The sequence below is a fragment of the Symphalangus syndactylus genome, chromosome 13 (genome assembly GCF_028878055.3).
Source record: "Symphalangus syndactylus isolate Jambi chromosome 13, NHGRI_mSymSyn1-v2.1_pri, whole genome shotgun sequence".
NCBI classification, from domain to species: domain Eukaryota; kingdom Metazoa; phylum Chordata; class Mammalia; order Primates; family Hylobatidae; genus Symphalangus; species Symphalangus syndactylus.
The window spans coordinates 82,629,272-82,645,626 of NC_072435.2; positions in this window are offsets into that span (position 1 = coordinate 82,629,272).

Sequence of the window (16,355 nt, forward strand, 5' to 3'; positions counted from 1 at the left end):
AGCAACAAGCACACCTAATGTGCAAGTCTTGGTTTCTAAGTATCTTTTTCATAAAAGGAACTAAAGCTTATTGGAGAAATGACTTATTCTAATTAGGACAAGAAAAATGTGATTCTGGAGCATCTTTGAATGTAAGGACTTTCTAAAAAATACAAAAGGATGGTAACATGTTAAGAGAAATTGAAGGCAATCTGAAGTAGCTCCCAATTGTCATAACTGGAAAATCTGAGCAACAAAATGAGGAATGTAATAATGAATTACAACTCAAAGTGTAAAATAAATACCAATGAGCCATAATGATAAAAATAAGTAATTAAATGAAGAATAAAATTAGATAGAAGAGATAAATATTCCTTACTTCCTCACAGACTTCCTCTTAACATATGTAATGTCTTCCCACTCCAAAATGTGGAGCTTAATCTCTTCCCCCTTAAGGATGTGCTAAACCTAGTGACATGCTTCGAAAAAATAGAATACAGTATACGAAAAAGGAAACAAAGTAATTTGAGAGTGAAGAAATCTAAAAATCACGGTACCATAACCAAGTGATGATTGATATCATCAATAATAATGTGTATCCACTAATGTGATGTGATGAGAAGGGCACTTCACTTCTGTAGTATTCTTGCCAAAAATCAATAACCTGAGTTTAATTATGAAAAAATATCAAGCAAACCCAGATTGGGGGGCAGTCTATCTGACCAGTATACCTCAAGGTCATGGGAAAGATGTGAAGATTGTCACAGACCAGAGGAGACTTCATAGACATGACAAATAAGTGTTTATTGTACCCTGGATTGGATCTTGGAACAGAAAGAGACATTAATAGACAAGCTGGTAAAATTTAAACACAGTCCGGATTTTAGTTAATAGTAATGTACTGATATTGGTTTCTTACACGGTTAACCATCAGGAAACTTGGTGAGGGGTATACTTTAAATTTCCATATTATCTTTGTAACTTTTATTGAAATCTAAATGTACTCTAAAATTTTATTAAGAAACAAACAAAAAGTTATGAGGTAATGGTGCAACAAAAAGAAAGAAGCCTAGATCCTGACCCCCATGGAATGTCTTACAGCCCTGGCCTCTGACTCTGAATTCCAGATAAAGAAATAAACTTGTATGAATAATTGCTACTTTGGGTATTTAATTCTAAGCCAAACTGAAACTCATATTCATCTAGTAAACAAGCATGAAAATGACAAAAAAACACCAACAAATTTCCAGAAATTGCAATGCAAATGCAATGTGTTTTAGTTTTTTAAAAAACAAAGTAAATTATATCATGTATATTTAGGTATACAACATGATGTTATGGGATACATATAGATGGTAACAGGGTTACTATGGTGAGGCAAATCTATCATCTTATGAAATTACCCATTTTTCTTGTTTTTGTGGCAACAACAGCTAAAATCTACTCATTGGGCATGAATTCCATATACAGTACAATTTTATTACCATTAATCCTCATGTTGTACATTAGAATTCTAGACTTGTTCATCCTACCTATCTACTACTTTATATCCTCTGGCCTACATATGCCTATTTCCTCCCCAGTCCCCGGTGCTCATAGCCAGTTTGGTTCTCTATCTCTGTGTATTTGATTTTTTTTTGATTTCACATATAAGCGAGATCATGCAGTAATTTTCTTTCTGTTTCTGGCTTATTTCACATAGCGTAATGTGCTCCAGGCTTATTCATGTTGGGGCAAGTGGCAATAGCTTGTTCTTTGTCAGGACTGAATAACATTCCATTATATGTTTGTAGAACAGTTTCTTTATCCATTTATCCATCTATCAATGGATGCTAGGATTGTTTCCACATTTTGGCTATTGCAAATAATGCTGCAATTGACATGGGAGTGCAGATATTTTACAAGGCATTAATTGAATTTCATTTGGATATAGTATATATACAGAAGGGAAAATGTCGTGTCATATGGTAGTTTTATTTGTAATTTTTTAGAAACGTCTATATTCATTTTCACAATGGTTGTACTAATCTACATTTCCACAGTGTACAATAGTTCCTTTTTTCCCCCACACTCTCACTAACATTTAAAATTTGACTTTTGATAACAGCCATCCTAAAGGGTGTGTGGTGACATTTTATAGTCGTTTTGATTTGCAGTTCCCTGATGATTAATGATGTTGAGCACCTTTTCATATACCTGTTTAATATACCATTTTTATGTCTTCTTTGAAGAAATGTCTACTCAAGTCTTTTTTTCATTTTTTAACTGGGTTTTCTTTTCACTGAGTTGCATGAGTTCCTTATAAAGTTTAGATATTAACCCCTTATCAAATACATGGTTTGCAATTTTTTTTCCCAATCCATAGGCTGCTGTTTCGTTTTGTTGATTGTTTCCTGTGATGTGCAGAAAAATTTTAGTTCGATCTAGCTGTATTTATTTTTGTTTTTGCAGCCAAGATTTTGTGGTATAATATCCAAAAAAATCATTATTAAGTACAATGTCCAGGAGCTTTGACACTATGTTGTCAACTAGGATGTTTTGTGTATGGTGCAAGGTAAGGGTCCAATTTTATTCTTTGTTTGTTTGTTTGCTTTGTTTTTTTAATAGAGAAAAGATCTCATTATGTTGCCCAGGCTGGTCTCAAACTCCTGGGCTCAAGCAATCCTCCTGCCTCGGCCTCCCAAAATGCATGAATTACGGGCATGAACCACTGCACTCAGTCCAATTTCATGACTTTATTCATGCAGAAATCCAGTTTTCCCAGAACCATTTAGTAAAGAGACTATTTTTTTTTCTCATTGTGTCTTCTTGGTGCTCTTGCTGCAAATTAGTTGCTCATATATGTTTGCATCTATTTCTGGGCTCTCTATTCTGTTCCACTAGTTTATGTGTCCGTTGTTATGCTAGTATCATAGTGTTTTAATTGACATAGACTTGTAATATAATTTTAAATCAGGAAGTGTGGTATCTCCAAATTTGTTTTCCTTTCGGAGAATTGTTTTAACTATTTGGGGTTTTTTATTATTCCAAACAAATTTTGGATTTTTTTTTCTATTTCTATGAAGAATGCCCTTGGGATTTTGCTCTGGATTACACTGAACCAGTATGTTGCTTTGGGTAGTTTAGGCATTTTAACAATTTTAATTCTTCTATTCCATGAGCATATCTTTCCATTATTTGTGTCTTCTTCAGTTTTTGTCATCAATATTTTATAGTTTTCAGTGAGCAGATCTTTGACCTCTTTTGTTAAATTTATTCCTAATTATTTTATTTTTATGTTATAATAAATAGGATTATATTATTGATTTCTTTTCCGTATGTTAACTTTTGCATATTAATTTTTTATTCTGCAACTTTACTGAATTCATGTATTATTTCTAAAATGTTTTTCATGGAATCTTTGGAATATACATATAGAATAATATGATCTGAAAATATAAATAATTTTAGTTCTCCCATTCTGATTTGGATGCTTTATTTTTTCTAATCTGATTGCTTCTGTCAGTACTTCCATTACTATGATAAATAAAAGTGTCAAGAGTGGGCATCCTTACCTTGAACCCGATCTTACTGGAAATGCTTTTCGTTTTTTCCTATTGATTATAATGTTAGTTGTGGGTGTTTCATAAATGACCTTTATTAAGTCATAAAACTTTTTTCTGTATCAAAACAGTTGAGAATATATTTCAAGAAGAAATGTAGGATTTTGTTGAATGCTGTTTCCATATTAAATAAAATAATCTTGTGTCTTTTAACTTTTACTCTATTAATGTGGTGTACTACATTGATTGATTTGCATTTGTTAAACCTGCTTCACATGACAAGAATGAATCTCACTTGATTATAATGTATAATCTTTTTGATGTGCTATTGGAATTGTTTTACTAATATTTCATTGAGGATATTTGCATCAGTATTCATCAGAGACCTTGATCTGTAGATAACTTTTGTCTTGTGATGTCTTTGGCTTAGGTATCAAAGTGATTTTGGCCTCATAAAATGTAAATATTCCCTATAGTTCTATTCTCCAGAAGAATTTAAGAAGTATAGGTATTAATTTTTTTGAATGTATGTTGGAATTCAGCTATGAAGCCATCTTGTTGTGAAAATATTTTGCAGGGAGGTTTTTTAGTACTTCTTCAATCTCTTCATCTGTTATTGGTCTGTTCAGGCGTTCTAATTCTCTTTGACTCAATCTTGAAAGGTTATATTTTCCTAGGAACTTATTTATTTACTCTAGGTTATCCAATTTGTTGTCATATAATTATTATTCAGTCTCCTATGATCTTTTTTTTTATTTCTGAGGCATCCATTGTAATTTCTTCGCTTCCATTTTTTATTATCTTTGCATTTTCTCTTTTTATATTAAACTTGCTAAGCATTTGTCAAGTATTTATTTTTAAAACTCTTAGTTTTTTTTTTTGTGATTCTTCCGTTCTCAATTTATTTATATTCTGATTTTTATTACTTCCTTCCTTCTGCTAATTCTAAATTTAGTTTGTTCTACTTTTTCTAGCTTCTAAATATGTAATGTTGGACTACGTACTTTGAACATCTTTTTAATGAGGCATTTATTGCTATACATTTTCATTTTAGAACTGCTTTTTCTGCATCCCATAGGTTTTGGTATGTTGTATTTTCATTGTCATTTATCTCAAGATATTTTTAAATTTCTCTTTTGATTTATTCTTTGACATTTTGATGGCTCGGGAGCATGTTGTTTAATTTCAACATATTTGTGAACTTTGCAAGCTTCTTCCCATTATTGGTTTCCAGCTTCATAACCTTCTGGTCTGAAATGATACTAGATAATATTTAAATCTTCTTAAATTTGTTAAGACTTTTTTGTGGCCTAACTTATGATCTGTCCTGGAGCATTTTCCATGTACGTTGGAAGAAAATGTGTATTCTGCTACTGTTGGATGAAATAATCTGTATATATCTATTAAATCCATTTGATAAATAATTGAATTCAAGTCCAGTATTTCCTTATTGACTTTCTGTTTGGTTTATCTATTTATTGTTCAAAATGGAATACTGAAGTTCCCTATTATTAACATATTGCTATCTATTTCTCCCTTCACCTTCATTATAATCTGCTTTATGTACTTAGGTGCTCCAATGTTGGATACAGAAACATTTGCAGTGGTTACGTCTTCTTTACAAACTTACCACTTTATTGTTAAATAATAACTTTCTTTGTCTCTTGTGACAGCTTTTGTTTTGAAGTCTATTTTATCAGATATAAGAATAGCCACCCCTACTCTCTTTTGGTTACTATTTACATGGAATATCTATTGTCCTTTCATTTTCCACTATGTTATCTACAAAGCTTAAGTGGGTCATTTGTAGTCAGCATATAGTTGGATATTGTTTCCTTTTGTATTAATTCAGCTATTTTATGTCTTTTGATATCAGAAATTAATCCATTTACATTTAGTGTTCTTATTGATAGCTAAGGACTTATACTGCCATTTTGTTATTTTCTAGTTGGATTGTAGCAGATTTCTTCCTCTCTTGTTGTCTACCTTTGTGATATTGTATTTTTCTATGATGCTAAGCTTTGATTTCTTTTTCTTTATCATTTGTATATCTGCTGTAGCTTTTTGTTTTGTGGTTAATATCCAGCTTATATAAAACATTTTATAGTTATAATCTACTCTTTTAAACTGACAACTTCTGTCACATAAAAAATGTTATACATTTACCATCTCCACATTTGATGTTCAGATGTCATAATTTTCATCCTTTTATATTGCATATTCCTTAACAACTTGTAATACCTTTAGTTATTTTTGACTATTGTGCCTTTACCCTTTAAACTGGAGATACGTATAATTTATAATTCATCTTTACAATATTGGAGTATTTTGGATTTCACTACGTACTTTATCAGTGAGTTTTATATTTTCATATGTATTAATTATGGTAAGTATCATCCTTTTGGTTCTGCGTGAAGAACTTCCTTAAGCATTTCCAGTGAAGCATGTCTGGTCATAATGAATTTCTTCAGCTTTTACTTATCTGTGAAAGACTATTTCTCCTTCATTTCTGAAGAATTTTTTTGGCATAGTAGTATTATTGGCAAGCATTTTTGTTTTGGTTTAGTTTAGTTTGGTTTTTGATGTTTTTTTCAGAACTTTGAATATATCATCCCATTTTCTCCTGGTCTGCAAGACTTCTTCTGAGAAATCCACCGATAGTCTAATGAAGATTTCTTCATCTGTGACATGATGTTTTTCTCTTGCTTCTTTTAAGATTTATCTATTTGTCTTTGACTTTGACAGTTTGATTATCGTGTGCCTTGAAATAAAAAAACCTCTTTGGGTTGAATCTATTTGAGAACCTTTGAGCTTCATGGATTCAGGTATCCCTATCTTTCCTAAGACATGGAAAGTTCTTTTTTTTTTTTTTTGTGAGACAGAGTCTTACTCTGTCACCCAGACTGAAATGCAGTGGCGCAATCTTGGCTCACTGCAGCTTCCATCTCCCAGGTTCAAGTGATTCTCCTGCCTCAGCCTCCCAAGTAGCTTGGATTACAGGTGCCCACTACCATGCCCAGCTAATTTTTTTACTTTTAGTAGAGACAGAATTTCACCATGTTAGCCAGGCTGATCTCGAACTCCTGACCTCAAGTGATCTGCCTGTCTCAGCCTTCCAAAGTGCTGGGATTACAGGCTTCAGGTATTCTTTTTTTCTTGTCTTTCTCAATGTGCTTTAGTTTTAAATCTTATTTTTAGCAACCCATAAAACCCTATCAGTTAAAAACATTTTATGCTTAACTTTGTTCATTTTAATTCACATGTCCTAATGAGCAATAAGCTAAGATTACACATCAAATGTCCCCATATTAATAAAGGAAACATGGACGGTTCAAACATGAGAATTTGAAAAATTGAAGCTCTTCTGAGATTCTCACAATTTTAGAATAATATTTACAAAATTAAGCCTGAAATTATGTTAGATATTGTACTAGATTTATTTAATTTATGGTCCCAGCCAAAAACTTTCCTGTCCTTTTATCCTATGGAATGTGAATTCACAAGTTCCTTACTTCAAGAGGTAGAGTTTATTTTTTCTTTTTTTCATCATCTCTTGCATATGAGCTGAGCATAGTATACACTTGATTAATGAAATGCAGCAAAAGTGAATTGTGTTATTTTAAGATCCAGGTCTCAGAAATCTTGTGTGCTACTGTTTCCATTGCATTTCTACCTCAGGCCTAAGACCAAGTCTGGACTAGCCTGTAGGAGGATGAAAGAATATATGGAGGAAAGCTAAATCTCGAGCATACAAACCCCAGTCAAGATCAGCAGAGTCTGTTCTACACAAGGAAAACTGCCCAGTTAACCAATAGGCTGGTGATAAATTATAAATTGTTTTATTTCTAGAGGGATTTGTTATTCAATGACAACTTACCAATACAAAGCTCTATTCTTACATGTTGACCGCATATAAATCTCTCATCCAAATGGTCCACTCCCAGAGCAGTGTCTAGATCAAAAGATCATATAGAAAAATAAAAAATAATGTCAAAATAGCTATAATAATGTGAATGGATCTATAAAGCAGTATTTTTTAATCTACATTTGTCACCCAGTCACCAAACTTAAATACCATGAGGCCCCACTCACTCCAAACTTCAATCCAATTCCAATTTACACACTTTCTTCAACTTTTACTCCTATTAATTCTGCATTATACATTCTAAAACAACTCTACAAAAAAGTACAAAAATTAGCAGGGTGTGGTGGTGCATGCCTGTAGTCCCAGCTGCTGGGGAGAGTTAAGGCTGAAGGATCACTTGAGTCCAGGAGGTTGAGGCTGTGGTGATCCGAGATCACACCACTGCACTCCAGCCTTGCACTCCAGCCTGGGTGACAGGGAAAGACCATGTCTCAAAAAAATAAAAAATATAAAACTTATGATAACTAATAAGTTCAGCAAGGTTGACAGATACAAAATCAATATACAAATATCAATTATATTTCTATACATACACTGAACAATCTGAAAATGAAATTAAGAAAGTAATTCAGTTTATAATAGTATGAAAAAATGAAATAGAAATAAAAAAAGAAGTGCAAAATTTACACTCTGTGATCTACAAAATTTTGTTAAAATAAGTTAAACCTCTAAATAATTAGAGAAACATTCTCTATTTATGGAATCAAAACACTTAACATTGTTAAGATAGCAACACTCCCAAACTGTCTACTGCTCAACAGATTCAATGCAATCCCTATGAGTACCCCAAAAGACTTCTTTGTAGAAATTGACGTGCTGCATCTAAAATTCATATAAAATTGCAAGGGACAGAAAATAGTCAAAATAATTTTGAAAATGAATAACAGGGTAGAAAACCTCACACTTTCATATTTCAAAATCTAAGACAAAGCAACAATAATCACCACAGTGCAGAATTGGCACAAGGATGTAAACCAACGGAATACAATTGAGAGTCCATAAGTAAAGCCACACATCTACGGTCAACTGATTTTTAATAAGGGTGTCAAGATCATGCAGTGAGAAAAAGAATGGTGTTTTCAACAAATGATGTTTTGTCAACTGTGTAGCTACATGCAAAGGAATGAAGTCAGATCCTTAACTAACACATACACAAAAACTTTCTCAAAATAGTCAAAGACCCAAATAGAAGAGCTAAAGCTATAAAACTATTCCAAGAAGTCAGGGGGTAAGCCTACACAATGTTGGGTTCAGCAATGGATTATTAGATATGACACAAAAGGCAGAAAATAAAGATAAGTTGGACTTCATCCAAGTGAAAAAACCTTTTTGCTTCACAAGACACCATTAAGACAGTAAAAAATACAACCCATAGACTGGGAGAAATATTTGTAATTCATACATCCGATAAGGGACTTGTATCCAGAATATATAAAGAACTCTGATAACTCAGTAACAAAAGGACAATCCAAATAAAAATGGGAAAAATATGTAAATAGACGTTTTTCCAAGTAAGATATACACATAACCAGTAAGCATGTGAAAACATGCTCTATTGGACATCAGGGAAATGCAAATCAAAACCGCAATGAAATACCACTTCACACCCGCTAGAATGGCTAGTATAAAAAAGTCATATAATAACAAGCATTGGCTAGTGGTAATGTAAAAAAATGTTGCAGTCACCTTGGAAAACAGCCTGCACTGCCTTAAATTATTAAACAGAGGGTTACTATATGGTCTATCTATTCTAAGTTACATGACACTTAAAAATCATATCACTAGTTATATACCTCTATGATTCTTATATAACTAAGACTTATATACCTAAAAGTAATGAAAACATATATCCACATACAAATGTGAACACAAATGTGTATAGCAGCTATATTTATAATAGCCAAATTGTGGAAACAGCCAAGTGTCTATCAGTTGATGAATGAATAAACAAAAAGTTGTATATTCATGTGATGAAGTGTAATTTGGGCATCAAAAAGGAATAAAATAATCTTGGGTGCCAGGGGCAGAATGCTATGTATTTGAAATCAAAACTCATGTGTTGAAACCTAATCCCTAAGTTGATGGTATTAACAAGATAGGGCCTTTCGGTGGTGATTAAGTCATGAGGCCTCAAACCTCATGAATGGGATCAGTGCCCTTATAAAAGAGACATCAGAGAGCTAGCTAAACCTCTCTACCATGTTAGGACACAGCAAGAAGGCACACTCTATAAGCCAGAAAGAAGATCATCACCAGACACCAAATCTGCTGCTGCCTTGATCTTGGACTTCCCAACCTTCAGAACTGTGAGAAATAAATGTCTGTTGTTTACAAATAACCTAATTTACAGTACTTTGTTATAAAAGCCTGTATTGACCAAGAATATTGCCTATTATATAACTTTATTCAGAAGAAATGTCCAGAAAAGGTAAATTTGTAGAAACAAAATTGGATTACAGTTTTCCTGAGACTGGGTAGAGGTTGATAGCTAAAGGGTACAGGCTTTATTTTCAAAGTGACAAAAATGTTACACAGTTGACAATGGTGATCACAGTTGCCTACATCTGTGGTCATGCTAAAATTCACTGTGCACTTGAATGGTCAAATCATATAGCATGTAATACATTTCAATAAAATTGTCAAAAAATAAATGATGATTTGGGTTTTTTTTAATTGCATCATTTATTCTTGTGTGATTTTTGTTCGTAACTCCAAAGAGCAGAGTTTGAGAGTTTCTATTGATTACACTTGGTATTTTGTGTTTTTCTTTTTAAATATTCCTAGTGACTGTGCAGTATTATTACATTGTGATTTTAACTTCCATTTTTCTGATGGCAAATAAAATAAGCATCTCTTATATGTTTATTGTGTAATTTTGATACTCTCCTTTTGTGAAGTGCCTATTTAAGGCCTTTATCCATTTTTCTGTTGTGTTTTTTTGCCTTTTTTCTTAAAGATTCGTAGAAGTTCTTTATATATTCTGAAGGCAAGATCTTTGTTTGAAATACATACTGCAAATATCTGCTTCCATTTTCTTGCTTGCTTTTACACCCTTTAATAATATCTTTTACTAAACAGAAATTATGATTTTAATATAGTCCACGTCACAACTTTTTTTTATAGTTAATGCTGTTGATAGCCTAAGGAAATTTTGCCTAGGCCAAGGTCATGAAGATACTCTCCTGTGTTTTCTGTTTGAAACATTAATTATTTTTTTTTCATATTTTCATGCAAGTAAACATATAGCTTGAAATAGACATCAAGATTTTGTTTCTCTTTTCCATATGGGTATCCAATTAGCCCAGAATTAATTGTGAAAAAAAGTATGCCTTTTCCTCATTAAATTGCTGTGATACCTTAATCATAAATTAAATAACAATATATCTTCAGGTCTATTTCCTGGCTTCTGTTATTTTTGACTTGTAAGAATTGTATATTTGGCAGTTGTTGGAAGCAGTAGTGTCAAGCAAATATTGTTTTGGACAATATAGTATTGATCAGGTTATTTATGTCTTTACAGATTTTTTTAAACTATATGTTTTATTAATTGCTCAGAAAACAATGTTAAACTATCTGTGAAGATTAGAATTATTCTATTTTTCCATTTACTTTTTGAAAATTTCCACTTTGTGTATTTTGATGTTATTTATTTTTCAAGTGTAAAAAATAATAAGTAAATTATCTGGGATTTTCTTCACATGCAAGTATTTAATTTTAGATTTTATTTTTAAAAACCAATACAGGACTATTATTTTCTTTTTTTTTTTCAATTTATTCTTGAGTGATTTTTTGTAACTTGCATACATAAGATGACTGTCCATTTTATCTAAGTTGTCAAATTAATTAAAATTATTTCTTATTATATTATGATTTATCATCTTTAAGTTGATAATTAAGTTGTTTATAAGTGTATTGCATAATTTTGCAAGTTTGGGGATTTTCTAGGTTATTTCAATGTGGTCAGAAACTATAATTTAAATTATATGAATTCATTGCAATTGTTAAGGCTTATTTTATAAACCAGCATATTGTCAGTCTTGATGACTTTCTTATGTGCATTTGAATAAAATGTATTTTCTGTCATTGTTGGATGCAGTGTTCCATACATTCCAATTAGAACAAGTTCATTAATTTCAGTGCCCTTGTTTCACTTTTCCATTCTTATGGATGTTTGTTTCTTTTGTTCACTTTCGTCTATCAGCTACTGAAGGAGATATGTTAAAGTGTCAAACTATGAATGTGACTACCCCATTTACTTTTACAAAATGTTGCTTTACACATTCTGAAGCTCTGTTATGGGGTACATACAGGTTTTGAATCAAAACATGTTCCTCATGGGTTGATATCTTCATCTTCCTGAAATGTTCCGTTTTAGGTATAGTGATGCTTTTTGCATAAAAGTTTGAGGTAACCAATAGCACTCATAAGTATATACAGTCAGGGAGAGAATTAATGAATTGGAAATTAATATTGAGATATCATGCAGAGTGTTGCACAGAAGCACTGATACTAAATATAAAAGGCAATTAAGGCATGTGGAGGTTGAGAGAATATTTTCTAACATAATTACCTTTTATATGTTTTCCCCAATTCTCTATTTTTTTTTGTATATTTCTTTTCACTCATGGATTTACCAGTTACCATATTTTCTATGTATGTAATACCCATGCATAAAAAGTCATGTTTTTGTTTTTCTATGAGTCATATGTAACTCAAATTCATGTTATTTGTATTGCAACATTTGTAGCCCAAATTGTTGAAACCTGGGCAAGGCCTATCTCATGCCTTTGACCTCACCATTTCAGACTTCCTCTTTTTACACTGTCAATTTCTCTTGACTCTTACGGTTTTTGTATGATTTCTGAGTTCCTAGATTCCATCAACATGAAACTACAACAAAACCATTATTTTCTTGGCAAAACTATGGACACTTCCAAATATATACCATGCCCCCTTCTCCACCAGGAATCTACTCTATAACCTCAGCAGCCTGATTTGTGTTAGATGATGACGAGTTTGGCAGCAAAAGCTATTTTAAAAAGGAGTTAGTGAAGAACAGTTGGTTGAAGTTTTACCTTTACCTGATTATTAGAATTATACTTTGATTAGCTCATATGTAGTTACCTTTTTAAATGCAAGATGTGCAACCCTTGTACTTTTTTCCTTATCTGTCATACTTTTTGAAACTATGTTTTTCTTCTTATCCACACAAATAAAATCGAGTACAATAGTTGCCCTTTATCTGCAGTTTTACTTTCCACGTTTCAATTGCCCATAGTTAACTGCAATTCAAAAATGCCAAATGGAAAATTCCAGAAATAAACAATATATGAGTTTTAAATTGAAAGCATTTCTGAGAAACATAAGGAAATCTCACATCAGCCCACTCCACTTTGTCTCACCTGGAATGTAAGTCATCCCTTTGTTCAGCATATCCAGTTGTCACTTAGTAGTGACCTCAGTTATCAGATCAACTGTAATGGTGTCACAGTCCTTGTTTTCAAGTAACCCTTACTTTGCTTAATAATGGGCCTGAAGCACAGAATAAGTGATGTTGGCATAATGTTATAATTTTTCTATTTTATTACTATTGTTCCTAGTTTTGTACTATGCCTAATTTATAATTAAACTGTATCAAATGTATGTAAGTATAGGAAAAAATATAGTATATGTAAGATTAAGTACTTTCCGTGGTTTTAAGCATCTGTCAGGGTTCTTGGAATGTATTCTCCTGTGGATAAAGGGGGACTACCATGTTTATCTAGCTCTGCTTCTTTAAAGGTTTTAACAAGTACAGAACTGTGTTATACATTTCAAACTTAGTTTTTTAATCACCTAGTAGCATTATGGGTTTCAGTTTAAAGAAATATCACCAAGATAAGCGACTTAGTGAAATTTTACTACTTATTGAAAGAGTGAAGAAGGCAATTTCAGGCAAAGCCAGATATCTGATAGTAGATCTCATTAGCCCCATATCAGCTCTTCTTCGAAAATCCAAGTGCCATGCTGTTAGCAATAAACTGAGATTCAAATGCCTTTCCAGGACTCTCAATTACAATGTTAAATCCAAGTGTAAATAATTAAATGTACATATATTTAACCTGAATTGCCCAATGGACATGCTGTCATCACTTTCTGCCTCCCACCAAACTTTGTCAGTTGTTGGTAAAATACTAACATGGTAATAAAGAAAAGGCGGAAACAAAAATAGTTAGAACGTGATAGCCCCCACAGTGCTTAATCCATAAAGCAGGAAACACAAATTGGTGAATTGGAGTGATGACATGGTTACACTGAACTACAGAAAAAGGCCCCTTAGGGGACTAGCAGGAAGTAAATTGGGCTCTATTTTGAGATGATGGTTCATTTACATCATTGTAATTATTTAAATAATTAATTTCATAATGAGAGGAGCTTATAAAAACCAAAGCCATGCTGAGCTGCAAATCTAAAATTCTCCGATGCTAAATCAGAGGCGTTTGTCTTCCATAATACATACTTTATTATTTTAAAAATGGTATAGTCTTTCAGTATTGCAGAGGCTGACTTGGTAGGGTTTTTTTCTAACCCAGACCAAGCAGAAAGAAGCTTTTTCCTTGCCAAGAAAACATGAAATGTTCATTCACATCCAGTTTAGGCAGCCAAGAGCCCTATAAAAAATATAAGGAGGATATGCAAGGTCAGGACCAAAGAGTCTGAAAGAGCAGAAAGTTGCCAGAATGCAGTGAATCTGGTCTGTAAGGCAACTGTCAGTCTATAATAAACAGGTCAGACTAGGTGTGAGTCAGAGCATATTAAATAAAGGCAGTGAGTTAAACACCACAAGGTCAGGTTAGATGGATAACCCTAGAGTCTCAGGAGGTTTTGAAAAACAGACGGTCAGCAAAGACTGAGAATGTAGGAGAGAAACACTACAAAATCAAACACAGAGAAGGAAAATCAACTTGACTTTATGGCAGATTTATTTTTTTCTTGCCCTGTCAGAAGAAAAAAAAAAAAAAACCAGTGAAATTCCAGGCGTGAGCACTTAAGTGAGACATATAAGGGGAAAGTTTGAAAATTCAATAAATAAATAATTATTTTTCTAATCTCTTTTATATTCTCTCCTCATAGAGATATCCTTACCTCCAATTCTTCGGTGATGTTAACACTGATATTATACTCTCTCTCCAAGAAACTCAGCATTTGCCCTGCTCTCAATTCTGTGCATGTAACAATAATAGCTTCATTGTTCTAGTTTTGTCTCTATGCTGTTGACCTTCACTTTTATTGCACTTCAGCCATTTGCTTCCAATACCACACTCTCAATTTTCTCATTTCCTGAACTGCTCTATCCCTGAAGTCTTAAACACATGCTATTCCACTTTAAAGCAACAACTGCCTATCCTTCACCTAATTTCAAACCTCATCACTGTTCTTTAACCTCACCAAGATTTACAGATGCTTTATTCCTGCTTTCTCTAAATCTTTGCAGTTTCTGTTCTTCCTTGCTTCCTTCTTTGGTTATTTCTGGGAAGCAGGAAAACATAGTGGTTAACATGATAACACAGTAATAAAGAATGCCTGAGTTTGAACTCCAGCTTCTTCTCTCTTTAGAGTCAATCTAAATAACAAACAGAGAGAGGTTTTCTAAAACAATATCTACTTGAAAATAAGACATTGCAATGAGAACATGCATACCATAGTAAACAATGCATATTCATGGAAGTAAAAGAAGACAAAAGTTTTTAAAGGAAAAACATGAGTCTTATATAACTATTTAGAGATAATTATTCTTGGCTATAAGGATCAGTAACAAGGGTGGCACCATTCTGGGGCTGGACAGGCAGTTGCTGGGAAAATGTCTTCCCAGAAGTGTTTTTTTGTGTGTAAGGTTGTAAGGACCTTTGTGAGAAGTTGTGGTTTTTGCAAAGTATTTTCTGGTAGTTTTTGTTATCAAGCATTTACGCTTGAAAACCCTCTCTTCATGGCCTTTCCTGGCTCTATTTGTCAGGGTTTGTTTTACGTTTTTGTTGTTTAACATAAATAACTCCATTTTTATTCTCACAGCATTCATATTTCTCCCTTTTGACGAAGATCTTTCTCTAAAAGTCTCAATGATTAAGCATGCTGTATTTAGGTTTGGATTGTTCATCAGCATCAGGATGGACCTATCCCCGGTTTCTGGTCTGGTCCCATACTGGAAGAAGTAATTGGCAATGTCAAAACTCTTTTAGCAACTAGGGAGGTTTGAAGGGAGACACTTTCAGGTTAAGTCCACCTGGAGTCCATTATGCAGTTCAATTTTGTCTGTTCCATGGTCTTTTGCTATCATCTCAAAGTGCTGGGTTAGCACTATTCTGTTAGGAGTTGTACTTCTGCAAAAATTTAATAAGTAACAGCTATAAAGCTTTAAAAGGGAAAATACAAAGCAAAACTAATAAGTTATATCACAATCCCAGTTTGCCTAATGATTTTGAGCTGTGAATTTAGGCTTAAAGGCTAACAATTGGATAAATCAAATGACCATTATCCAGCCAGAGAGCTTGTCTCATTATGACATGGAGCCTTATTCTGATGTTTTGGTAAAAGCTGTCTACAGTGTGAAAACATCAACTTCTCATTCTGGTTTGCAGTTTGAATGTTTCTGGCTAGGACATGGGCAATTTGGTGAACTTTTGTGTGGCCTATACATCAAGCATGAAACTTCTGTTTTAAAATTACAAAGTGATTCTCATCCACAAAATACTGATATGACAGTTCAAAATTAATTGCTTCCTAAGTTTGCATGAGAAAATGTTACTAAAAGTTAAAATTCTAACCAATATAATTCTGTATATAAATTGTACCTAAAAAGTAAGATGTGTTTTAATGAGAAAAATCATATGAAAGGCATAAATATGTGCTCTTTATTGAGGAAAAATCTTAAT